Below are 25470 nucleotides of genomic sequence, written 5' to 3' on the forward strand. Positions count from 1 at the left end.
AATGTATATAAAGTCATTAGTTAAATGAGAGATCCTAAGAATATTTTTTATGTTGTTATGATGAATTAATTTATTTAAATTAATCATAATGGAAATCAGTATGGAAAAGTTCAGCAATTCAGTTAGTCAGTAGGAACATGGGCAAAGCATATAAAGAGTTCAGAGGAAGGGAAATAAATATCTTAAGCATATGAAGAGATGTTCAACTTATTATAGGAATATTACTTAGCAAAAATCAAAGAGTTTAATATTATATAGAATGTGGTGAGGGGGGATGTGCTTCATCTCTTTTAGTGTGTTCATTTTTTGGTTGTGGATTATACCAGGGTGGGCAAAAGTAGGTTTACAGTTGTGAGTATGTGAAACACAGGGTTTATTCTATTATTTATCTATTTATTGTTGTATTATTTATTTGTATTCTGTAAACCTACTTTTTCCCATCCCTGTGTTTTTCCATTTCTTTGTGCGTTTGAGCATTTCTTTAAAAGAGATTTTATTTATTTATTATTCTTAGAGGAGAAGGGAGGGAGAAAGAGAGGAAGAGTAACATCGATGTGAGAGAAACATCCAGCTAGGGACCAAACCCAGACCCTAAGCAGGTGCCCCTACCAGCAATCAAACCAGTGACCCTTTGCCTTGTGGGGCGGCACTCCACCAACTGAGCCATACTGGTCAGGGCTGTGTTTGCCCTTTTTTCGTTGTTGTTGCTTTGTTTCTCTTTTAAATTTAGTTTTTATTTTATTTTATTACGGTTTAACAAGTGAAATACTTCTACAAGCCTCTTTATTAAAACAGCAGTACATGTTTCTTTTTGGGATGATGAAAATGATCTAAAGTTAGATTGTGGTGATGGATACACAACTCTAAATACACCAAAACCCATTGAATTTTACACTTTATTTTTATTTTTAAAAATATTTTATTTATTTGTTTTTAGAGCGAGGGAAAGGGAGGGAGAAAGAGAGACAGAAACATTGATATGAGGCAGAAACATTGATCAGTTGCCTCTTGTTTGTGCCCTGACCGGGGACCAAACCTGCAACCCAGGCATGTGCCCTGACTGGTAATTGGACCTGTGACTGTTAGCTTTGCAGGATGATGCCCAACCAAGTAAGCTACACCAGTCAGGTTGATTTATACACTTTTAATGGAAGAACAGTATGGTATATAAATTGTATCTCAATAGAGCTGTTATAAAAAGGGGAGGATAATAAATATATCCAAAAAAGGGGTCTCCGGTCACCTTCCTTCTCACCAGAGGCAACCAATATTTATTTTGTTCAATTTTGTATGATTTCAGGTGTACAGCTCAGTGGTTTGACAATCATATACTTCACACAGTGTTCCCTCGATATTTTCAGTACCCAGCTGGCACCATGCATAGTTATTGCAATGTTATTGACTATATTCCTCCTACTTTATATCTCCATGACTTTTTTGTAACTACCAAATTGTACTGCTTAATCCTTTCACCTTTTTTGCTCAGTCCCCCAAACTCCCTCTACTCTGGGAAGCACCAGCCTGTTCTCTGTGTCTATGAATCTGTTTAGCTTTGTTCATTTATTTTGTTCTTTAGATTCCAGATATAAGTGAAGTCATATGGTATTTGTCTTTGACTGACTTATAGTGGCAACAGCTTTCAACTAGAGTGATATTTTTCTCCATATCTCTAACTAGTTTGCTTGCAATGAGATTTCTTGTTAATTTGGTTTTAGGCATTCACTATTAATTTTCCAGTAGAGAATAAAAAACATAAGGTTTTAGCTTTCTTTTATATCACTTTCCTTAGTCTGCAGTGTGCAAAATGCACACTTCCCATTCCCCCTCCTTCCCATGTAGTGTTATGAGTATTTTCATTGGCTCCATATTCTGTGTTTACTTTAGCATGACATTGAAAACTATTGGCAGCTGCGCTGCCCAGTTGTGTGATGTGGAGGAGGGGACCCACCGGTGTAACTGATGCTTAATTTGTTAACCTCCGTTTTTTCCCCTCTCTGACTGCCACTCCCAGAGGTGCCCGGGATACCCAATTCCTAAATCTTTGGGTGCATCTATAGTGCAACTCATTTTATTGAGGCTTTCCATGGTGGTCTTGGAATACAATCTATTTTTTTAGGGGAACCCCTAGGTTATTTAACCCTTATTCATCTGCTGTGCAATTTCTTAAATTTTGTTATTTTCTCATCTTCTGTTACCCTGTTTTAAAGTCCAGTATATTGATATAATTTACATACCATACAATTAATTCATTCAAAGTGTACAATTCAATGGCTTTGGTATATTTGCAGAGTTGTGCAACCATCACCACAAGCAATTTTAGTACATTACATTTGTTAGTGTGTGTGAATTTACTTAAAGCTTTCTTTACTGTATCTGTAGTGGGATTTCAGGAGGTAGTGAAGAGAAACACATGTATTGGATCTGTCATATTTTACCATAGCTTCTATTTAATATCTTTTTATCAGTTCTTTGTGATTTATTAAATTTAGTCATTATCTAATGGCTTCTTGCTATAATAGAAGAATTTTGAACTCAGTTATACCCTCTTACTATTGTTATAGCACTATTTTTAGTGCCTTCATTAACAATCTTTTTAACTTGAAACACTTTGGCCATCTCTGTTTTCTGTACTATGAGTTATAGATAGCATTTCTTAACCCTATTCTCTCTCTCTCTCTCTCTCTCTTTCTCTTTCTCTCCAGAGGGCATTTACTTCTCTTTTTCTTTTTTTGAAAATATATATTGTATTGATTCTACCATTACAGTTATCCCATTTTTTGTCTCCCTTTTTCCCTCTGCTCTGTACACCCCATCGTACCAGCATTCCCCCCAATGCACCTTAGTTCATGTCCAAGGGTTCTAAATAGAAGTCTTTGGCTTCTCCATTTCCTATACTATTCTTATCCTCCCCCTGTCTATTTAGTACCTACTGTTTCTGCCTCTTACTCCCTCTTCTTTCCCCCATTCTTCACCCTACCTCTCCCCTCCAATCTCCATTTCTGTGATTCTATTCCAGTTCTAGTTGTTTGCTTAGTGTCTTCTTTTTTTTCAGGTTCAGTTGTTGAGAATTGTGAGTTTATTATTTTATTATTCATAGTTTCTGATCTTAATCTTTTTCTTAGATAAGTCCCTTTAACATTTAATATAATGAGGAATTGGTGATGATGAACTCCTTTAACTTGACCTTATCTGGGAAGCACTTTATCTGCCCTTCCATTCTAAATGATAGCTTTGCTGGGTAGAGTCATCTTGGATGGAGGTCCTTGCTTTTCATGATTTTGAATACTTCTTTCCAGCCCCTTCTTCCCTGCAAGGTTTCTTTTGAGAAATCAGCTCATAGTCCTATGGGAACTTCTTTGTAAGTAACTGTCTCCTTTTCTCTTGCTGCTTTTAAGATTCTCTCCTTATCTTCAATCTCGGGTAATGTAATTATGACGTGCCTTGGTGTGTGCTTCCTTGGGTCCAACTTCTCTGGGACTCTCTGAGCTTCCTGGATCTCCTGGAAGTCTATTTCCTTGGCCAGGTTGGGGAAGTTCTCCTTCATTATTTTTTCAAATAAGTTTTCAATGTCTTGTTCTTCCTCTTCTCCTTCTGGCACCCCTATGATTCAGATGGTGGTATGTTTAAAGTTGTCCCAGAGGTTCCTAAGCCTCTCCTCCTTTTTTTGAATTCTTGTTTCTTCATTCTATTCTGGTTGGATGTTTATTTCTTCCTTTTTGTTCCGAATCGTTGATTTGAGTCTGTTTCCTTCCCTTCACTGTTGGTTCCCTGTATATTTTCCTTTATTTCACTTTGTATAGGCTTCATTTCTTCCTTTATTTTCCGTCCGTACTCTATCATTACTGTGAGCATCCTGATTACCAGTGTTTGGAACCCTGCATCTAATAGTTTGGTTATCTCCTCATCACTTAGTCCTTTTTCTGAAGTTTTGATCTGTTCTTTCTTTTGGGCCCTATTTGTTTGTCTTGGAGCACCTGTTGCATTGTAAGGGGCAGAGCCTTAGGTATTGGGGGGGCAACCCACTTGGCTGCATTGTGGTGCTGTCTGTGGGGGAGGGGTCAGAGAGAGAACATTGTCCCTTGCTCAGCTTTTGCCTCACTTTCAGTCACTTCCCCCAGCTACCCACAAGTGAATTGCGCCTTTCTGGTGCCGATTCCCCGGTGAGTGGGTCTGCGTATATTCTAGGACCGCACGGGTCCCTCCAGTGGACTCTCCTGTGAGACTGGAAATTTCTCCCACCACCACAACCCTCACAGGTTTTTACAGCCAGAAGTTTTGAGGCTTTATTTCCCCAAGCTGGAACCCTGGGTTGCACATTCTGTCTCACTCCCCAGTTGTTCCTCCCAGCCTATCCACACTTGAACGGGGGAGTGCCTGGGCGCCGGCCACCGCCTCGCTCACCCCATCTGCCTGCCAGCCGCCGCCGCCTTGCCACGTCCTCTCCACCCCAGCTGCCCTTCTGCGCCCCACCAGCCAGTCTGGGTGAATGTTTCTTCTTTAACTCCTCGATTGTCAGACTTCCATAGCGTTCGATTTTCCGGCAGTTGTGGTTGTTTTCTGTTTCCAAAGGGGCTGTTGGCCTTCTTTTGATTGTGCGAGTGAAACCGGAAAAGCCGGCGCTTGGGCTGCCTGTCACCTAGCGGACCCAATAAGCAAAGACAGGGATGGAATGTTTATGGGCGCTTTATTCAGATGGCCAGCACTCTGAGGAGACAGTGGGTCTGTACCTTAACAGACCGGCTTACATTTCCTTTCAAGCCAGCCTTTTTGTAACAGAGAACAAAGTGCGGTGAGGGGTTTGGCATTCAGGGAAAATTAGATTTAAAAACAACTGCAGCATTCCCGTGCTGGGCAGTTAGCTGTGCCCCAGGTGGGTGCCTGCCTCTCCCTGGAACACAATGGCTTGGATACCACCTAGATTGCTAGTGGTCTCTTGTGGAGGACAAAGGTCAGTTGCTGCGGTCTCTCGCAGTCAGGGTAGGCCGTGCCTGCAGGTCTTGAAACAGGAGCTTCTCACATACATTAACTACTAGGCTTATTAACTCTTACCTTAAACTAAAACTTTCCCACTTTTGAGTGTCCCGTCATGAGGAGGCAGAGCGTATCTACCTACACCTCCATCTCGGCCAGAAGCCTTAATCCCTTCACTTTTCTTACCCATCTCCCATGCCCCTTCCCATCTGGCGACCATCAATTTGTTCTCTATGAGTTTGTTTCTGTTTTGTTTGTTCATTTATTTTGTTTTTCAGACTCCACATATTAGGGAAACCGTATGATACTTGTCTTTCTCTGTCGGACTTTATTTCACCTAGCATAATACACTCTGGGTCCGTCCATGTTGTTGCAAGTGGTAAGATTTCATTCTCTTTTATGGTTGCGTAATATTCCATTTTATATTTGTGCCACACCTTCTTTATCCATTTGTCTCTCAGTGGACACTTAGGTTGCTTCCATATCTTCGTTATTGTAAATAACGCTGCAATGAACATAGGGGTACCTTTATCTCTTTTGAATTAGTGTTTGGATTTCTCCAGATAAATACCCAGAAGTAAAATTGCTGGGTCATACGGTAATTCTATTTTTAATTTTTTGAGGAAACGTCATATTCTTTTCCATAGTGACTGCAGCAGTCCACAATCCCACCGACAGTGCACGAGGCTTCCCTTTTCTGTACGGCCTCTTTTTTTTTCTTTCTTTTTTTTTACATTTTTGTCATTGTTGTTCAAGTACAGCTGTCTCCATTTCCCCCTCCCTCTTCCCCCACCGCATTGACGCCCACCACCCCACCCTTAACCCTACCACTCTTTGGCTTTGTCCATGGGTCCTTTCTGTATGTTTTTTTGACGACCCTTCCCCTTCTTTTCCCTGTTATCCTCCTCGCCCCACCCCTCTGGTTACTGTCAGTTCTTCATTTCAATGTCTCTGGTTATATTTTGCTTGCTTGATTGGTTTGTCAATTAGGTTCCACTTACCGGTGAGATCGTATGGTATTTGTCTTTCACGGCCTGGATTATTTCACTTGGCGTAGTGCTCTTCAGTTCCATCGATGCTGTCACGAAGGGTAGGAGCTCCTTCCTTTCTGCTGCGTAGTATTCCGAGGAGGACATACCGAGGGCCCAGAGCCCTATGAAAGGATGCTCAGCATCACGAGCGATCAGAGAGATGCAAATTAAAATCACAATGAGAGACCACTTCACACCGATCAGAATGGCCATCATAAACGAACCAACAAACAGCCAGTGGAGGCGAGGTTGTGGAGAAAAGGGAACGCTAGTGCGATGCTGTTGGGAGTGCGGACTGGTGCAGCCACTGTGGAAAAGAGTGTGGAATTTCCTCAAGAAACTAAAACTGGAACTGCCATTTGACCCAGCAATTCCACGGCTAGAATCATATCCTAAGACCCCCGAAACACCAATTCAAAAGAACCTATGCACCCCAATGTTCATAGCAGCACAATTTACAGCCAAGTGCTGGAAGCAACCTCAGTGCGTGTCAGTAAATGAGTGGATCAAAAAACTACGGTACCTTTATATATCCTCACTCTTAACTTCCATAGTTCCACCAGTAGCTCCCTCAAGACAACCTCGGCATTATTAAAAGCACATGCCTGGACACTCCTTTGGCTTCCACTCATCACTCAATTCCAAAGCCATTTGCACATTTTGATGTATTTGTTCCAGCAACATCCCACCTGTCAGTCCCGAAATCTTTGTTAGTTCGTCCAGGCTGCTGTCACAAAATACCACAGACTTGGTGGTTTGCACAATAGAAATTAATTTTCTCACAGTTCTAGAAGTAAGAAGTCTAAGACCAAGATTCCTGCTGATTTGCTTTCTGGCGAGAGCTCTCTTCCCGGCTTGCAGATGACGGCCTTGTCGTTGTGTCCTCATATGGCTTTTCCTGGGTGGGTGAGTATGCATGGGGAGGAGGTTAGTGGAGGTGGGGGAAAGGGGGAGGGGGGAGAGAGAGAGTGAGAGTGAGAGCGAGTGTCTGGGTGTCTCTTTCCATGAGGACACTAACCCTGTTACATCTGGGTCTTACCCTTATGACGTCATTTAACCTTAGTGACTTTCTTAGAAGGCCTGTCTCCAAATACAGCCACACTGGGGATTAGAAGGACAACATGTGAACTTGGGGAGACAGAAGTATTCAGGCTCTCACAGCTAGTGATGTTGAACATCTTGTCCTATGCTTTTTGGCCATTGGTAAATCTTCCTTTGGAGAAATGTGTATCTGTCTATTCGAGTCCTTTTCCCATTTTTGAAATGGGTTGTTTGTTTTTTCTTGTTGAGTTGTAGAAGTCTTTATATATCCTGGATATTGATCCCTTATCAGGTGTATGATTTGCAAATATTTTCTCCCGTTCTGGGAATTGTCTTTGATCCCTGCAGCCTTTTGTTGCACAAAAGCTTTGATTTGGATGGGGTCTAATTCATCTACTTTTATCTTTTTGTGTTGTGGCCAAGAAATCATCACCAAATCCAATATCATGAAGATTATCCCTCTCTTGCCTTTGAAGTGTTTTAATTTTTTAGCACTTAAGTTTATGATTTTGCTCCCTTTTGAATTAATTTGTGTAAGGTAACACTCCACCTTCATCCTTTTTCATGTGGTATTTACCCTTATGTGAAGTAATAAGATACATGCCCGTGCCTAGAGAGAGAGCGGGGCGGGGAGCGATCTGTCCCCAGTTCCCAGCACAGAGCTTCTAAAAGCCTTGTAAATTCCTAAGTGATAAGAACACTAGGAGCATCTCTTATTCTAATATTTGGGTTTGGCCCATCCCTGACAGAGCTCCTGAAACCCTTGTAATTTTCTAATGGGTAAGAGCACTCAGAGCATCTTGTTTTAATATTTGCCTTTGACTCTGTTTCTGGCACAGGGCTTCAAAAATCCTTGTAAATTTCTAAGTGATAAGAGCACTAGGAGCATCTTTTGTTCTAATGAGGTAACTCTAGGTGGGCTCCTAGATAGCTCCTGGATGGGAGCTGGTTACCAGAAAATCAAAAAAAATGTGTAGAATTTTGAGCCCTATCCCCATTCTCTAGAGAGGGGAAGGGGGCTAGAAACAGAGGAAGCCTCCATACAATCTCAGTAGCAGGAAGTTGGAGAGCTTCCAGGTGGTGAACCCATCCACATCAGGAGGGTGACACACCCGCATTTTATGGGCACACAAGCTCCTATGCTTGGGATTCTCCCAGACCTCACATTAATGGATCTCTGTCCATCTGGCTGTTTATCTGTCTTCTTTATCATATCCTTTAATAGATTCGTAAATGTAAATAAGTGTTTCCCTGAGTCTGGTGAGTTGCTCTAGCAAATTAATCAAACCCAAGGACAGGTCATCAGAACCGCCAGTTGATAGCCAGTTGTTCAGAAGCACAAGTGGTAACTTGGCCTTTCAATCAGGATCTGAAGTTCGTGTGTGTGTGTGTGTGTGTGTGTGTGTGTGTGTGTGTGTGTGTGTGTGTTGGGAACCGTCCTGCCTGGTTTCAGGGCCTGTAGCGTCACCGACAGGCGAGAGGGCCCCAAGGCTGGAGCTGAGCAAGGAGGCCTTGGGAAAACAGGCCGCTGAGGAGACAAAACCTGCCTGTGTTTCATCCCTCACATCACCCTGCTTGGCCTCGGACGGTAAGACCCCTCGATGGTAGGGGCAACCTAAGACAGGCATAGTCACATAGGGACCATCAGGGAAGGACTTGGGGGTCACAGAGAAGGGGCCAAAAGACCCTCAAAGTCTCCTTATCTCTTGGCTGCTCTGCTCCACCCTCCTGACCCAGTCAGGGAAACAATACTAAAGGCAGTGCAGCCCTAATCTGGACTGGGCGGTTCCCTGGGGACAATGAGGCCTGGAAAAGGAATGCATGAGATCCTTTGAAACTTATTTTGCTAAGAATGGTGTCCTGGCATAGGATAAGATTAGTTTCCCAGCTTTCAGTGAGGAATGATCACCAGCCTGTGTGCCAGACCCTGGCCTGAGGCAAATCTCTGTGTTCCTTCGGCTGTTATCTGTGATCTCTGTCTGTTTTCTGTAAACGTCGCCTTTAGGCATTGATTGATGAACTTTGCACAGATGCTGTATACCCTGGTGCATGTTGTTCTCCACAAAAGCCACTCCAAGAGAAGGGTACGGGGAATTCTCCACTAGAAGGAATCACCACCCTCTTTTCCTGGCAGAATGAGTGTCTGGAATGACTTAGTACCTCATCTGTGGCTGTTGGGGGGACTCTGCGGGACGGAGGACACCCCTGCCCCACCCCGCGCTGCGTGTGTGTGTGTGATGTGTGTGTGTATGTGTGTGTAGGGGGAATCTTGTGGGACAGAGCCTTTTTAAAAAAGATTTTACTTCTTTATTTTTAGAGAGAGGGGAAGGTAAGGAGAAAGAGAGGGAGAGAAACATCAATGTGTGGTTTCCTCTTGCACGCCCTCTCCTGGGGACCTGGCCCGCAACCCAGGCATGTGCCCTGACTGGGAACTGAACCGGAGACCCTTCGGTTCACAGGCCGACATTTAGTCCACCGAGCCCCACCAGCCAGGGCAGAACTGAGCCTTTCATCTGTGGGATCTGCTGCTATCTCTGGGAAGATAGTGTCAAAATTGAGTTGAATTTTAGGACAACCTACTGCTGTCTCAGAGAATTGCTTGGTGTGGGGGGGAAAAGCTACCACACAGTTGATGACTGGAAGTGAAATGTGCTATGCGAGATGTGAAGAAGACGCAGGGAAGAATGGTCATATCAGGAAAGAACTGGGTTTTTCCTTAATCGGGAGGTAGACTGAACTGAATTTTTCCTTTGCATTTTTCCAGAACCATTTTTTGAAAGGTGTGTGCTTTTCCCATTGAATGGTCTTGACATCTTTGTTGAGAATCTAACATGAACGTAGGTGAGGGTTTATTCCTTTGATCTTTATTCTGTTCACTTGGTCTATACACCTGTCCTTAGGAGAGTTCGATACCATTTTGATAACTGCAGCTTTTGTAGTATGTTTTGAAATCAGTGTATGTTCCTCAGATTGCTTCTTCCTTTTCAAGGTTGTTTGCGCTATCCCGATTTGAATTGAGATTGTATGTGAATTGCAGGATGGGTCGTTCTGTTGTTTCAAAAAGTGGTATTTGGATTTTTATGAGGATCGCATGGAGTCTTAGATTGCTTCGGGTAGTGTTGTCACTTTAATAATACTATGTGTTATTCCCAGTCTATGAGAATGCATTTATATATGTCTCCTCTAATTTCTTCAGCAACGTTTTGTAGTGTTCAGTGGACAGACTTGTACCTCCCTGCATCAATTTATTCCCAAGCACTTATCTCTTTTTGAATCTATTGTAAATGGAATTGTTTTCTTATTTTCCTTTTCAGATTGTTCATTGTGAGTAGGGTATCCAACTCAACTTATTTTGTCTGTAGATTTGTATCCCGCAACTTTACCGAATTTGGGTATGAGTTTGGTAGGATTTTTGTGAACTCTTTGGGGTTTACAGCAGACAGGATCATGTCATCTGCAACCAGAAATAATTTCATTTATAGTTTTCCACTTGAATGCATTTTCTCCCTTTTTCTTGCGTAATTGCTCTGGCTAGAGCTTGTAATACTGTGTTGATTACAAGTGGCAAAACCAGGCATTCTCTTTTTGCTGCTGATCTTAGGAACGCTGTTACATCTTTCCATCAGTGAGTTGATGTTAGCTGTTGGTTTTTCACGTTGAGAATGTTTTTTCTTATTTCTAGTTGGCGGAGTTCTTTTACTTAAGAAAGGGTGTTAAATTTTGTCAGGTGCTTTTCTCTATCAATTGGAATGGTCAAGTAAGTTGACTTTTTCCTTAATTCTGTTAATGAGGTGCACGTACTGATTGATTGTCATGGATTGGACTCTTCTTGACCTCCAGGAATAAAACCCACTTCATGAGGGTGTGCAATCTGTTAACATGCTACTAAAATCTGTTGGCTACTGTTTTGTTGAGGATTTTCATCAATATTCATAAGAGAGATTATTTTGTAGTCTTTGTTTCTTGAAGCGTCTTTGGTTTCAGGGTCACAGTAATGTTGGGCACATGGAATGAGTTAGAAAATAGCGTCTTCTCCTCAGTTTTTGAAGGATTTTGAGAAGGATTGGCTTTAATTGTTCCTTAAAGGTCTGGTAGAATGCATCTACTAGTGAAGCTATCTGGTCGTACCTGGACGTTTTGTTATTGGGAGTTTGTTTTTTTAAGAACAGATTCTAGGTCCTTTCCAGTTATAAGTGGGCAGCTTTTTGAAAAGATTCCGTCTTGGTAGGTTGTGTGTTTTTATGAATTTGTCCACTTCATGTAGGCTTTTCACTTTGTTACCATATAATGTTTATATTATTCTCTTCTAACCATTTCTTTTTCTGTAAAATCAATAATGTCCCCATTCTATTTCTAATACTGATGATTTACTCTTCTCATTTTTTTCTTAGTCAGTCTCACTAGAGCTTGTCAATTGTATTGACTTTCAAAAGAACTATTGGTTTTGTTGATTTTTCTCTATTGTTTTTCTATTCTATATTTTACTGATTACTCTGATCTTTATTTTTTTCCCTTCTGATGGCTTTGAATTTAGTCTGCTCCACTTTTTCTAGTTTCTTAGAGTGTAAACTTAGGTTATTAATTTGAGATCTTGAAAGGTAAGCATTTGCAGCTACAAATACATCTCTTGCACTGTTTTGGATGCATCTTAAAAATTTTGGTAGGTCGTGTTTTTGTTCTCGATCACCTCAAGGGACTTTTGGACTTCCCATGTGATTTATTCTTTGTATCACTGGCTGTTCAAGATTATGTTATATAATTTTCATATATCTGTAGATTTTCGTGTTTCAGTCTGTTGAATTCTACCTTCATTGGCAAAGATACTTTGTATGTATTTCTGTATTTTAAAACGTATTAAGAACTGTTTCATGGTCTAACGTTTATTCTAACGTAGGGAATGTTCCGTGAGCACTATTTTTAAAATTCATCTATTGATTTGAGAGACAGAGAGGAAGAGGGTGGGAGGGGAGTGGGGGGGGAAAGAGAGAGAGACACACACACACACACACCCCATAATTTGTTGTTCCACTTATTTATGCATTCATTGGTTGATCTTTGTATTGACTGGGGATCGAACCTGCAACCTTGATGTCCTAGGATGATGCTCTAAGCAACTGAGCTACCCCGCCAGGGTTCCATGAGTAGCATTAAAGGATGTGTATTAGGACTTCTGATTTCTAGTTTCACATATAAGGAGCATGGAAGTCACCTCTCTCTATCCTAACAAGTAAAAAGATAAACAGACTGAAACATCAACAACATATGTAAGATCTGAAAAAGAGGTGAGAACACCGGGCAAACTCCTGCCCCTAGGATAGGAGAGACAGGCAGGCGATTACAGAGAGTTCTAGCTCATCAGAACAGAGACTCATGAGTGGAAACCAAAGCAGAATCGTGTTTTGGGAAAGAAAAACCTGAACTATAGTCGAATCATTGCCGGCGGCTCAATGTGGACAGCTTCTCAGAGTTAAAAAACTTCAGGGGACCCAGTTAAAGGGGAGTCACACACTTTTGTGAGTTTTACCTACAAGACCATGTCGAGGATCTACCAGTAAATATTAGCAAAAAAAACCGTCATGGTTCAGGGTGGGGGTGGAGATTAATTCAGAAATATGCCAGAGAATTCTGTTCTTCTTCACAAGACCTACCCCCAGAACTAACTAGCTAACAAGAGTCTAACATGTTTGGCTACTAGCAGAGCCCAAATGACCGGGGGGGAAAGGAAATACGCAGTACAGTCATCTCTTGCTTTCCACGTGGGAGAAGGAAAATACCCTACTTCAGTCTACTGTAGCCATCTTTAACTGAAGGGGGAAGAAGAAAAAACAAACATGAGAAACACTGCGAATTTCCCCGTCCAGAGGTATAGGCTCCCTAAAGGACTGAGACCTAATCGTAGGACTATGCAATGACTACCCACACGTTACCACACTTTATGGCCAGGAATGAAGGAAAAATTACAAGGCATGCCCGAAGGGGAAAACAAAAACAATTTGGAAGAGACAGAGCAAGCCTGAGAACCAGGGAGGGATGTTGGGATGATGAGACCTGGACTTGAAAGCAGCTATGATTGCTATGCTGAGGGCTCTAATGGATAGGTAGTCAGCATACAAGAACAGATGTCAGGTAAGCAGCGAGATAGAAAGCCTAAGAAAGAAGAGAAAAAGGCATGCTAGAGGTGAAACCACTGTGGCACAGATGAATAATGCCATTGATGAGCTTACTGGTAGACTTGGCATGCTGGGAAAGCGTCTCTGAGCGATGGGATATAGCGATAGAATTGCCCAAAGCTAAAAAGCAAAGAGAACAAAGACTTAAAACAGTATAGGATAACCAAGGACTGTGGGGCTGCTACCAAAGGTGTGATCGACATGTAATGGTACTGTTAGAAGGAGAAGAAAGAGAGAAAGAGAAGGAAATGTTTGAAGCAATAATGATCAAGAAAAAAATTGATGTTAAGCCGCAAATAAAAGATCAAGAAGAAAATCCTGAAAGAATTCAAGAAGAGGGAGCACCTTGTGTATAGAGCAAGAAAAATCAGATTTATATCTGAATTCTCCTCAGAAAGAAGAAAGTGAAATCGACAATGTCGACAGAAAAGAAAAATACCACCAACCTGTAATTCTGTGTCCCCTAAAATTATCCTTCGGAAGTGAAGGAGAAATACATACTTTCTCAGACAAACAAAAATGGAGAAAATGTTTTGCCAGGCAACCTGCCTTGCAAGAAATGTTTAGAAAGAAGGAAAAGTAATAAAGATCACAAACTCAGATCTACATAAAGAGAAGATGGAAAAAGTAAAGGTAAACACACACACAGAAAACAAAAACTAAAGAAGAATATGTATTTTTAAATGTTATGTATTTGTCAATCCCAGGTGTATTCGTCTCCTGTTGGGTAGAGAGTTCTGTGTATCTCTGTTCGGTCCAATTGGCTCCAGTCCTATTGCCTTATCAGTCTTCTGTCTCATCAAATATTTATAGCGGTATGCTGAAGTACCCAACTATTTTTATAACACTGTATTTCTCTCTTCAGTGCTCTCAGTGTTTGCTTCATATACTCTAGAACTCTGGTGCTTGCTACACATGATTATGTTTATTAAATATTCCTGGTGAATTTACCCTCTTATAAGTACATAACATTCTACTTTGTCTCTTTGTACACGTTTTCCCTGACCCCTTGGAGTGCATTTATCACAGTTGGTTCATAGTCTCTGTCTAATAAGTCTGATGTCTGGGCTCCATTGCAGATGGTTTCTGTCAGCTTATTTTGTTCTTTCAAATGAGCCACGGTTTACTGTTTTGTATGTTTTGTGATTTGTTTTTGGTTGTTGAAAATTGGGCCTTTTATTATTAAAATGCGGTAACTCCGGAAATTATTTTCATCCTGCTCATGCTTTTTAAAAACATGATTGTTAAAAGTCATTGGAGACTTTTTCAAAGAAAATTTTTAAACACACTTCTGGGTTATAGAGGCTCACTGAAGACTCTGCTCCTTGGGCTCTCCTTGTGCGTATGTGTTCACAGAGGTTCCAGTGAATTCCTGAAGCAACCCGAAGATGGCTTATTCTCGATGAGGCCTTGCCTTGGTTGCTTGGTTGCTGTAAACCTTTGGTTATTTTCCCCCTGACCTCCTATAAAATTGGTTCAGATGGCTTCTAGTTGGGTTTTTGCTTTGTTTTGCTTTTCCTTTACTGTAGAAGAATGAAAGCTTGGAGCTTCCTAGTCTGCCATTTTTGCTGATGTTGCTCTGAATACAAAACTTTTCAGAGCTGCTTGATTTCACAAAACGACACACAGAGTAATTCATTAAAACCCAAAAATTGTTTCAAGACTACCAGTTAGCAAAATATGGTCAGGTTTCCCTTTTTTTTTTTTTTTTTTTTTTGCCATAGAGAATGGTATGAATTACAGCTATTGCAAATTCTATTAAAACGTCTGTCATTCACATAGATAGCCCAACCCCGTTATACATATCCTGTTTTGCTTGGCACCGTGTATCGTGTGCTGTCTTTCGTACTGCAATAGCAGTAGAACCTAATTCTCCTATACATATACCATTGCTTATTGATATTAATTACTTAATTAATTATTAATTTATTATAAAATACGAATTTATATTCTGTCCCGTGATATTCTTTGTTAAAAGATTTTCTTTATTTACTCTTAGAGAGAGGGGAAGGGAGGGCGAAAGAAAGGGAGAGAAACATTGATTGGTTGCCCCTCGTCCGTGCCGCGACCGCGGACCGAGCTTGCAACCCAGGCACGTGCCCCGACTGGGAATCAAACCAATGACCTTTGGCTTTGGGGAACGACGCTTAACCTACTGAACCACACCAGTCAGGGCTGGCTCATGATATTCTTAGGAATCATACTGATTTTACAGTTATGATTAGTTTAAAATCTCACAAAGTTTTTCAATGAGAGAACAATTGATGAATCGGCCTCCAGGTGTCTCCACAGTCTACATGCATATTGAACACCCATACACTTAGCAGCCTCCTTCCTCCACTCAGAATAACCCCATTACCCTCCCTGAAGCAGAAGATAATGTAAGTTGGCGCAAGTTTTGACAGGTGAGACACACAAAAGAATTCACAAAGAATTGTTTTTTCCCTGACTTTGGGGTTTTTGTGTTTGTTTTTTTTTTCCAATTCAAGAAGAATTTTGACAGGGTGAACATACAGACATGATTACTCGAAAGTAACTGATTTCTGCCCTGAACAGCGTGGCTCATTTGTTCGGTCGGCATCCTGAAAAGTGAAAGGTCTTTGGTTCGATTGCCAGTCAGGGCAAGGGTACGTGCCTGGGTTGAAGGTTCGGTCCCTCGTCAGGGCGCAGCCGACCGAGGTTCCTCTCGCACGTCATTGCTTTTCTCTTTCTCCCTCCCTTGCCCCTCTCGAAAAAATAAATAAATAAACTTTTTTAAAAAAAGAAAGAAAGAAAATATATAGGAAACAGGTAGCAAACAACTAATTCATTTCTGTATTCTCTCTGTGTCTAGAGGGAACAATCCTTTACAGACCCTTCAGATCCCCTATGAATTTAGGCAACATTTTACATAGTGGCTTTCCTGGCTATACATCTTCTAGGACCTGAATGCTAAAAGCCGCTAAAGCATCTTTCAAATATTACCATCCTTGTACCATCCCACTCCGCACAGATACCGTCACAACTAATATTTTCTAGTCATACAAAATAAAAATGGTTAATTGACGATTACTCTTTCCCAAATGGCCAAACCTTTATGTGTTCCGCTTTCCAAAAATCCTTAATACACATCTAATGTTTGAATTAATAAAATTTTTAACCCCTCCCACTACAATGAGTTCCATTCATCTTTATACCTTGTATAAATTACTTCTTTTCTTAAAGTTAGGTTTTTTCATCATGGCCACTTCATTTCACTGAGGTCAAGGCATCCTTATCAGTGTGCAAATATTCCACCCTGCACTGATGTTGAAAAAAAGTCCTCCAGTGTTGTCGAACGCACATTTAATCTTGTTAATTTCTGCTGCATAGCATTCCACTGTGTATCGTACTTCTTTTCTACATGTTACTGTGTGTGATACTCTTCCCAGCTAAAATATATGATCCATAAGAGAAGAAATCAGGTGCCACAGGTTATTCTTGGCAACTTCCCTCTATGGAGTTGAGTGCGTTCACATTCAGTTGAATGTTGAAATGCCTTTTGAAAAGGTGTAGATGTGTGAGGGAAGTTAATGATCAGACTGAGTCGAAAAGAAGCGGAAGTCAGAACTTGTATACCGTATTAACTGTCCAAGGTATACTTAAGCATTGCAACACGATACGTAAATATCAAGAGTGCAGCTTGATGGGTTTTGATTTGTAACCACGACCCTATCTTCGTCTGTTTGGGCTAGTATACAAAAATAGCCTGGATGGGGTGACTTCTAAACAAGAGACCTTTATTTTTCACACTTCTGCAGGCTGGAAGTCTCAGTTCCAGGCCCCTCAGATTCAGTGTCGGGCGAAAACCGCTTCCTGGTTCACAGAGGGCACCTTCTTCCTGTAACCGCACATGGCAGGAGGAGTGAGGGATCCCTCTGGGGCCTCTTTTCTAAAGCCACTGATCCATTCATGAAAGCTCTGTCCTCCTGACCTAATCACTCCCAAAGGCCTCACCTCCTAATACCACCCTCTACAGGCTTAGGATCTCAGCTGATGAATTTGGCTGGGACACAAACATTCAATCTGTAGCACACCCCAGTCAAGAGACACAAGTTTTCCTTCACTCCAGAAGGTTCCCTCCAATCTCCCATTTCCACATCAAAAACCCAGCTATTTAAGTTCTATTCCCACAACTGGTTTTGGGCTCTCATAGAAATTTAATCGTATATTAAGTTTCTTTGGTCCTGCTTCTTTCTATCATCAGCAGCAGCATCACGTCTGTGGAACCATCCACGTTCTTTCAAATATCAGAAGTTCACCAACAATGAAATAACAGGAACAGAAATTAGGGGGGAAATCCCATTTACCATAACAACAAGAAACATGAAATATTTAGGAATAAAGTAAACCAAGGAGGCAAAGACCTAAACTCAGAAAACTATACAACCCTGAGTTCTGGCCAAGATGGAGGCGTAGGTAGATACGCCTCGCTTCCTCGCACAACCCAAAGGAGGATGACAACCAATTTAACGTCTAACTGTGCAAATACTCCACACCTTAAAAACCCAAACCAGCCAGAACTGCCAGAAAGTCTAAAGTGTATGGAAGTCTGACAGCCAAGGACTTAAAGAAGAAAATTCATCCAGGCTGGTGGGAGGGGCAGGAGGGGCGAGACGGGAAGCTGGGGCAGAGAGGGCACAAGGCAAGACAGCAGCTGGTGGAGCAGGCCGTCCTACATTCACGTGTGGATAAGCCAGGAGGACAACTGGGGTGGGAGACAGACCGAACAACGCAGGGTTCCAGCTCAGGAAGCTAAAGCCTCACCACCTCTGGCTGTAAGAAACCTGTGGGCATTGCGGCGGTGGGAGAAACTCCCAGTGTCACAGGGGAGTCCGTGACAGAGGCCCACAGAATCCTGGAATGTCCACAAGCCCACGCACCCGGGAATCAATACCTGAAAGGGCACAATCCGCTTGTGGAAGCGAGGGAAGTGACAGAAAGCAGGGCGAGAGCCGGGCAATGAGCATTGTTCCCTCTCTGACCCCTGCCCCGCTATACAGTACCCCAATGCAGCTAAGCGGGTTGCCCACCCAATACCGAAGTCTCTGCCTCTTACAATGTAACAGGTGCGCCAAGACAAAGAAATACGGCCCAAATGAAAGAACGGGTCACATGCTCAGCGTCATTAACCATCAGAGAGATGCAAATGAAAAGCACAATGAGGTACCACTTCACCCCGGTCAGACTGGGCATCATTAGTAAGTCAACAAACAATGAGTGCTGGAGAGGGTGTGGAGAAAAGGGAACCCCAGTACAGTGTTGGTGGGAATGCAGACTGTCACAGCCATGTGGAGAGCAGTATGTGGATGCCTCAAAAAGTCAAAAATGGGTCTGCCTTTTGACCCAACGATGCGACTTCTGAGAATATACCCCAAGAATCCCGAATCGCCAATTCAAGAGAACTTAGGCACCCCGATGCTTATAGCAGCGCTTTTTACAATAGCCAAGTGCTCGAAACAGCCTAGGTGCCCATCGGTAAATGAGTGGATCGAAAAACTGTGGTCCGTAGACACAGTGGAATACCATGCAGCAGAAAGAAAGAAGGAACTCCTACCCTTTGTGACAGCATGGATGGAACTGGAGAGCATCAGGCTAAGTGAAATAACCCAGGGGGTGAAAGACAAATACCGTATGATCTCACCTGTAAGTGGAACCAAATCAACAAAACAAACAAAGGAGCCCCACCGAACCGGAGCCCTGGAAATAAAGAATAAACTGACACTGATCAGAGGAGAGGGGGATAACGGGAAAGAAGGGAAAGGGGCAAGCAAAGGAACACGGATCGAGGACTCATGCACACGGACAGTGGGGGAAGACTGACTGCGGGAGTGGGGTCAGGATAGGGGTGAGCAATGGCGAAAAGGGTGGGACAAGTGTAACTGAACGACAATCGATTTAAAGGAAAGAAATGAAATATATTGTAGAACGGTCCCCGCTGCCAAAAAGAGAGAAGTTTTCTGACTTATTGAGGATTATTCCACTGAACAAACATACCCGTTTGTTTATCTGGCTCTCTGTTAACTACTGGTGCTGCTTTGAACATTCACGTGCAAGTCTCTGAGGATAATTTCCTAGGACTAGAATCACCGGGAAACAGGGTAAGCGTTAGTTTCACTCTACCGTAAGTTACTAACACACACCCTACCTTGTCTACTCATGACACCCATTTACACTTTCTTTCCCTCATTCAGCCCCAACTGCATTCAATTTTTACGATGTATGAGAGAATCTAATTCTCTCCTCAAAATCCTTATAAGGAGAAGCTTCCACTCTCCTCGGCATTCTCTCTTTTAATCTCATGTTGATCTATTGTGTCCTCTAGGCGAGAGGCAAAAAGCCACTGAATGTCTTAAAATTGTCACCAAATCCACGTATTCTTCCCCTGTGTCTTTTCCAAGAGAGCTTTTCCAAGGGGCCTTTCTTCCCAGGACCCCCACATCACTGAGCACAGCCTCAGCTAATTGAATGCACCATTGTTATGTAAGAGCACCCCCCTCCTCCCTCCACCTCTGTGGGCTTGCCAAACCACCAGCCTCTCTCTGCCCTCCTCCTGACAATGCTGATGGAAAACTTGCTGTTTCGGCATTAGTCTTGCCTTCCTCCCTCTTGGCTGCACTTTCTTTGGTCGCAAGCTCCCTCGCTCATGCGGCCTGCCTGGACCCAGGTTCTCCTGGCTGGTGGTCTCTGCCTGCCTCTGCTCTGGTTAGTCTTGTCCCAGGTCTGCTGCTCCCGTGCCCTACCAGCATGGCGCTTCACTTCGTCTGAAATCGTGATCCCCAAGAAGGTGTCCCACAAGGTGAGCGGAGCTGGCGTACAAGACCAGCTCTCCTACAAGATTCACTTCAGGGGCCGCAGACATGTGGTTCACATGAAGGTCAAGAAGAACTTGCTGCCCAGGAACTTCCCTGTTATCACGGATAACGACCAAGGTGCCCTGCAGGAGGACCACCCCTTTGTCCCTCGAAACTGTTACTACTACAGCTACCTGGAAGGGGTGCCTGGGTCTATGGGCACACTGGACACTTGCTACGGGGGTCTGCGTGGCATGCTGCAGGTAGATGACTTCACTTACGAAATCAAACCACTGGAGGCTTCTTCCAAATTTGAGCATATGATTTCTCTGCTTGTGTCAGAACGATCCTCAGAGACTGAGAGGTGTGAGGTGGAAGCGGACGATGCAAACCTGGCATATGAAGAGGAGATGGCTGCTGAAACTCCTAGAGCAGGGCCTGTATACTTGTGGTGGCCACATTTGAAACGGTTAAAACTTCACTACACCATTTCCCGCTCTTTAACTCTTCTAAACAGGAATCGGACACGTATAATAGAGAATGTAGTGATTATAAACAATATACTGCATTCCATTTATATACAAAGTCGGATAGCTGTCCTGATACGTATGCTGTGTATATGGGAAACTGCTGATAGTTTCAATTTGAATCAGTGGAAGGATGCGTCACATGCTGTATCGAATTTTGGTTTGTGGAAATACCATGGGTGGTTTTCGCTGTTTTCTCATGATACTTCATTGCTGCTTACGGGACATAAACTCGGTCATGCCACCTATTATTCTAACCATGACGGACTGTGCAACCCCAACTGGGGAGTAGCATATGTGTATGTAGCAGAGTATCACATATTTTTAGCTGCCACTGTTTCAGCACACTCATTAGGTCATAACTTCGGCCTTCGACATGACTTGCCTGGCTGTCACTGTTTTCGAAGACAGAACTGCGTGATGGCGCCTGTGCCCGGTCTTCTAGATATGATGAGCAATTGTTCTTATGAGGTTCTGCATCGACGGGCTTACTCGTGGGATCCTTGTTTGAGTGTGGTAAATGTGCCGTACAATAATTTTCCTTATGTAGCTCCTCGTTGTGGTGACAAGATCATAAATCAGAGAGAGGAGTGTGACTGTGGCTCCTTTAAGGAATGCGTTAAAGATAAATGTTGTGAGACCCATTGTGCTCTCTCCATTGGCAGTGATTGCAATGAAGGACTTTGCTGCGTCAAATGTAAATTTGCTCAGCCTGGATGGGTTTGCAGACAGGTGGGAGGTATTTGTGATCTCCCGGAATACTGCGATGGGAGAACGAATATCTGTCCCGATGACTCTTATATACAGGACGGAACCCCGTGTTCACCATTAGCCGTTTGTCGGGTAGGAAACTGTACTGACCGTGATATGCAGTGTCAAGCTCTTTTCGGCCCCCAAGCAAAAGACGGGTCACCAGCATGCTATCAAAAATTGAATGTAATAGGTGACCGATTTGGCAACTGCGGGGTGGCAGTCCATCGAGGAGGAGGAGCACCTTATAGATGTGAACCAGAAAATGTAATGTGTGGATTGCTGCACTGTAGTGACGTTGAACAAATTCCTGGTGGAGGTGAACACACTACATTTCGTGATATAATTCTAAAAGACGTTCAAGAGGAAAGATGCTTTGGATTTGATGCGCACTACGGAACGGAAGTGCCAGAATTCGGGCTTGTAGTGGATGGTGCCACATGCGGGCCAGGAAAATACTGTCGTACCCAGAACTGTACTTACTACCAAAAATTTAATTTTACCTGTAACCTCAGTCAATGCAATTTCAGAGGAGTGTGCAACAATATGGGAACATGTCACTGTCAGCAAGGCTGGAAACCACCAGCATGCGATAAGATAGGGATAGGTGGTAGTATAAATAGTGGCCCTCCACCTGACAGACATGCAGCTGTTCGGGGCAAAATAATACCTAGTGTAAACAAGGCACTAGTTCTCCTGTTTCTGCGTTCCATTTTATTAGTGCTCTCCTTGTTTGCTGGAGTCTTTTCATACGTGCACATCATTATAAACGTGGGTACAGAGGAAGACGATGATGAAACATAATCACTTTATCCCAAGTAAATACTAACTGGAAAGTACAAAATGGATAAAATCACATTGGCACTTCCGGAAGAAATAAACGGTCAATGGTCCCTCTGATCATAACATCATCCTACAGCCATTCCAAGGTTGTCATCTTGAAATAAAATGACTTGGCAATTTCAAGGGGGTCTATGTGTTTAAATTCATTTAACCCTGTATGTGTGGTGGTTCATATTCTCACCAGTCCTAAGGAGGAGAGTAGGAACTGTTAGGTTCACTAACAAGAGGATCTGTACTCATGTAAGATGTGGATTCTAACGTCTTACAGGTGGGCCTTTAGCAAATCTTGTTTGCACTGGTATGCACTGGCTTAACAGTTTATTGGGCTTTCCCCCAACTGGTTATGTCTTCGACTTTTGCCATTCGTTCATTTCCTTGCCAGTGTTAAAAACAAAACCTCGACAGGTACGATACGAAGATCAAAAATTCTGGTTCGAGGCATGTGACTGTCAACAGTAGTTTAACCGCCCGCTATGTATGTGCTCTTAGACAAAATCTTAGGCCTTCAAGAGATTCAAGGTTACAGGTTACATATCACAGTGAGAGCTGAAATGTATTCTTCCCGGCTTTTGTGATGATGAGAAGAAAGCACCTAAAAGGGGCCTGGAACAGCTTTGGCACTTTATACATGCTGGCTCTAGCATTCTCCTTATTCTGTGGGGTTGTTCTAAACGCGGGGTTTTGCAAATATAATGACTTTGTCCCTGCATCTTTATCGTAAAACCATCACATGAGGAGCGATTCATCGCTGATACAGCAGTTCTTAAGGCCTCTGGTTGTTAATATCATAGTGTCTTTCTCATGTACAGAATCGCAGGAAATGCCTAAGCACAGCTTGTCTTTAAAGTGCCGGGTGGAACTGACTGACTGACATATGTAGAGAGACAAAAATTTAGGTAAAAGGAAACGGGAAGCAATTACTTGAGAAATAGAAAGAGTGCCCCAGAACAGAGTCTAATAGATGGTGCATTATATTCGTGCTATTTAGATGGCTCAGGCCTCAGGTCCCATCTCTTTCTGAAAATACAGAGTCTCGGTGAGGGCGGCCACCCAATGTTGGAGGAAGGATGCAGCAGCGGAGGATCAACAGGATCGCCGGGCGGTGCCATTGTCATTTGTCCATCTTTGATAGAGTTCTCATGGCCAGCACTTCTTGTCCAGGTGGCTTATCTGGTTGAGTGATCAGGATCTTCATCAATGGCAGGTCTGAGCCCCTGTTTCTTTGCCCTGGCCAAAGGGGTTACTGCCTTTACACCTGGCACCGCAATCTACTAAAATCGAGGTTGGATGGCCATTTGCTAAACAGTTACTTCTTGCTGACGCCAAGGCAGTTGCTGAAACCAGAGTGTCTTCCTAGGAGGGGAGCCATTTTGTTTCGATTTGAGCAGTGCTTTTGCCCAAGCATGGTAACTGCAGGCCCCGAAACCTGTTTGCTCTCGTTATCTCCATTTGTCCAATATCTGCTATTGATCTGTTTGGCATTCGCGAGGGACCTTTTGTTTCCATCACGCTGCTTAATTGGTAGTATCGTAAGTTTGAGGTTGTGTGCTTTTGCCTTTGGTTACCGTGCTCTCTCCACAGTGTTGCAGTAAGTGTTTCGACCTGAAGATGGATGTGGTCTGCCAGTCTATTTTCTGTTTCTAAAAAGCACTAATAATTTGGGTTATAGGCCATAAGTTCTAAAAAAGGTGGCAGTGCCATGTGAAGGCCTGACATGTGTGTTCCTTAAAAGTGGTTTCTAAGTGGTCCAGATATTCAAGGCAGATTCGTTACAGCCTAGAGTTACAGGACAGAGGTAAGGGGGATGCGGGGATATAGCCCCTGGGGACAAAACTATAAATAAGAATGTTTATCCATGCCACATGGGTCCTAGTTCTTTATGGTGCTATTTTCTGATCAGAATAGAAAGTAACACATTTACTAAAATAATGACTCAATGCACCTGAGATCATGTTAATTTGCACTAGCAATGACAGCACGACCGACCCGGCAGCTACAATATGAGATGCTACTGTGGAAACTTTGATGTCATTACAGTCCTTCTTTGAAGATCTGCATGTTTCCTGTTGATTGGTGATTTGAGTGGGATCTGATAGAGATAAGAACTGCTAAGTGTTTTGCTCTTTAATGGTTACACATTTCCACACCTGGCCACAGCAGCCAGAGCTCTGTGCACGGTTTGTTTGTTTATTTATTTATTTATTTATTTGTCTCCTTTCTTGCTTTTTCTTTTGGTATATTTTATTGATTGTGCTATTATAGTTGTCTCAGTTTTTTTTCTCTGCTTTATTCCCCTTTGCCATGCTTCCCGTTTCCCACCATCATCCTGCCTGTATTTCGTGTCCAGGGGTTCTACATATAAGTTCTTTGGCTTTTCCATTTCGTATACTATTCTTAACCTTCCCTATCTATTTTGTACCTACTGTTTATGCTTCCTATTCCCTCTACCTTTTCCTCCATTCTTACGTCTCTCTCTCTCCTCTGATCTCCATTTCTGTGATTCTGTTCCTGTTCTAGTTTGCTTAGTTTCTTTTTCTTTTTTAGGTTCAGATGTGGAGAATTATGAGTTTATCATTTTAGTGTTCATAGTTTCTGATCTTCATCTTTTCTTAGATAAGCACCTTTAACATTTCATATAATGTGGTCTTGGTGATGATGAAACTCCTTCAACTTCACTTTATCTCAGAAGCACTTTATCTCCCTTTCCATTCTAGATGATAGGTTGGCTGGATAGAGTAATCTTGGATGCAGGTCCTTGTCTTTTATGACTTTGAATTCTTTCTAGCCCCTTGTTTACAAGGTTTCTTTTGAGAAATTAGCTTATAGTCTTATGGGAACTCCTCATAGGTAACTGTCTCCTTTACTCTTGCTTCTTTTAATCTTTTTTCCTTAGCTTCAATCTTGGATAATGTAATTATGATGTGCCTCGGTGTGTGTTTCCTTGGGTCCCACTTCTTTGGGACTCTCTGAGCTTCCTGCATCTCCTGGAAGTCTGTTTCCTTTGCCATTTTCGGGAAGTTCTCCTTCGTTATTTTTCCAAATAAGTTTTCAATTTCTTGGTCTTCCTCTTCTCCTTCTGGTACTCATGTGATTCAGATGTTGGTATGTTTAAAGTTGTTCCAGAGGTTCCTAAGCCTCCTAATTTTTTTGTATTCATGTTTCTTTATTCTGTTCTTGTTGAATGTTTATCTCTTCCTTCTGCTTCCAGTCGTTGATTTGAGTCCCAGTTTCCTTTCCTTTATTTTTGGTTCCCTGTAGATTTTTCTTTCACTTTTCATAGCCTTCACTTTTTCCTCCATTTTGTTACTATATTCAACCAATTCAG

General features: G+C 42.5%; 1 protein-coding gene across 4 annotated transcripts in view; it reads left to right on the forward strand.

Moving 5' to 3' along the window:
- LOC129065927 (cytochrome c oxidase assembly protein COX16 homolog, mitochondrial) overlaps positions 1 to 25470 on the forward strand; it is a 52249-nt gene that overhangs the window by 5923 nt on the left and 20856 nt on the right. The window lies entirely within an intron of this gene.

This window comes from Pteronotus mesoamericanus, unplaced genomic scaffold, assembly GCF_021234165.1.
Source record: "Pteronotus mesoamericanus isolate MK-2021 breed Mesoamerican mustached bat unplaced genomic scaffold, CSHL_Meso_final contig_182, whole genome shotgun sequence".
NCBI lineage: Eukaryota > Metazoa > Chordata > Mammalia > Chiroptera > Mormoopidae > Pteronotus > Pteronotus mesoamericanus.